Source organism: Volvox carteri (genome assembly GCF_000143455.1).
Source record: "Volvox carteri f. nagariensis unplaced genomic scaffold VOLCAscaffold_32, whole genome shotgun sequence".
In the NCBI taxonomy this organism is placed as follows: domain Eukaryota; kingdom Viridiplantae; phylum Chlorophyta; class Chlorophyceae; order Chlamydomonadales; family Volvocaceae; genus Volvox; species Volvox carteri.
In genome coordinates this window covers 1,505,618-1,507,268 of record NW_003307575.1, presented here as the reverse complement: position 1 = coordinate 1,507,268, position 1,651 = coordinate 1,505,618, and the positions used below count along the sequence as shown (strand labels likewise).

The following is a 1,651-nucleotide window of genomic DNA, read 5'->3' as shown; positions in this document are numbered from 1 at the left end:
CCCNNNCCGTTGTGTCCGACCCAGTGGTGTGACCGCACAGCATGTGCCCAGTAGTGTCAGGCGGTTGCTGGAGGAGATGCGCGAGGCGGTCAATTGCGGCGGTGGCGTGTTGGCCAGGCGCCTGTTGCAGCCCGGCAGGCTTGCGGTTATTTGAAGTAGTGGTGGGGTATTATTGGTTTCTCCTGAGGGCTGGGTTTCGTGGGGGCGCCAGGCGGTATGATGGTGCGGGGATGTTGCAAACGCATGTTTGACCACGGAACCAAACATGCTCCCTGTTCACACGTGTGATGAACACCAGAACTGGCGTTCATCACACGTGTGAACAGGGAACCAAACATGCTTTGTTCTGGCGTTCATCACGCGTTTGAAACATTTCTGAAGTATTATAGGGTTGCCCCAGAACTACTCCTGGGGCAACCCTATAATATAATACTTTAGAAATATTTTAAAATAACACATGCACGCTTAGCAGTTGAAGGGCATGGGGACACTGGTCTGCTGAACTTGCTGGACAGTGCATGGGGACACTGGTCTGCTGAACTTGCTGGACAGTGCATGGGGACACTGGTCTGCTGAACTTGCTGGACGGCACCAAGTCGGAGCTAGAAAAAGGACAGCAGCTGTTCGTTTTTGGGAGGGGCCCCAGCGCGAAGCGCCCAGGGGGGCCCCGACCTGTAGGATTGCCCATGTCCGTGTGTGTGTGTGTGTGTAACGGACCAAACATAATATCTCGCCCGGCTGAAACGCGTTATAGGTACTATACAGCATTCTCTATTGCAAGGTATCTCGCATGTAGCCAACAAAAATCGTATGAGCACAAACAAGTTTGGCTGCCTCAATTGACCGAGGCCAAAGTCACATCAACGCCTCTCGCGCTAAATTTTATCTCAAAAGGTACCGCGTATCTCATATTTGAATTCTTAGATGACGGCGTATGATAACTCGAACACCCAGCTTGTGTTACCATTTGCCGGCATGGGCCATCCGACTTGCCACCAGCAGGCCAACATAATTTGCTTTCATTTCTCTATGAAATACACAAGCTCCTTGTTTGTACATTTACTTTGGCCAATGCACGGGGCCTCCTGAGACTTGCGGTGTGCCCCGATGAAGCCCGCGGCTGTGGGGCAGATTGCTGAGGCCGCTGGCGCTTCGGGGATAAACATCACAGACAGCACCGAAATTCACCCAGCTTTCGTTACCATTTGCCCGCACGGGCATTCCGACTTGCGGTCTGCCGCACTGTCCATGCGGCATGCACCCGGAATGGATGCGATTCGCGTGGAGCCCGCAGGCGGTGCTGACGATTCCGCCGGTGCAAGCTTAGCTCTCACACCATCAGCACTGCTGCAACAAAGCACATCTCCCACCGCGTTGACACTACCCATCAATTGTCACACTTGCCACCCTAGCTACCGGCCTGTACGGATGCAGAGGGGCCCCGCCCTTTTTCCGGCTTCCTTGAAGCCGACACCCAACTTGTCGATGATGAAGCTAATCTAGTGGCACAGCTGCTCATTCAGGCTTACGAATGGAGGCAACGCGAGGGAGATGGTGCCAGGGAGCTACATGTCATAGTTTCCTCGAAGGAAAAAGATACCAAGGGCAGGACAGCCAGCTGGCTGTTTCCTGGATCACTTGTTCATGCGGA

At 53.7% G+C, this 1,651-nt stretch overlaps 1 protein-coding gene across 1 annotated transcript in view; it reads left to right on the top strand.

The window, feature by feature from the left end:
- Nucleotides 1-1,651, top strand: part of VOLCADRAFT_93637 (uncharacterized protein) — a gene marked incomplete at both ends in the record, with an annotated part of 4,253 nt that overhangs the window by 1,949 nt on the left and 653 nt on the right. The window lies entirely within an intron of this gene.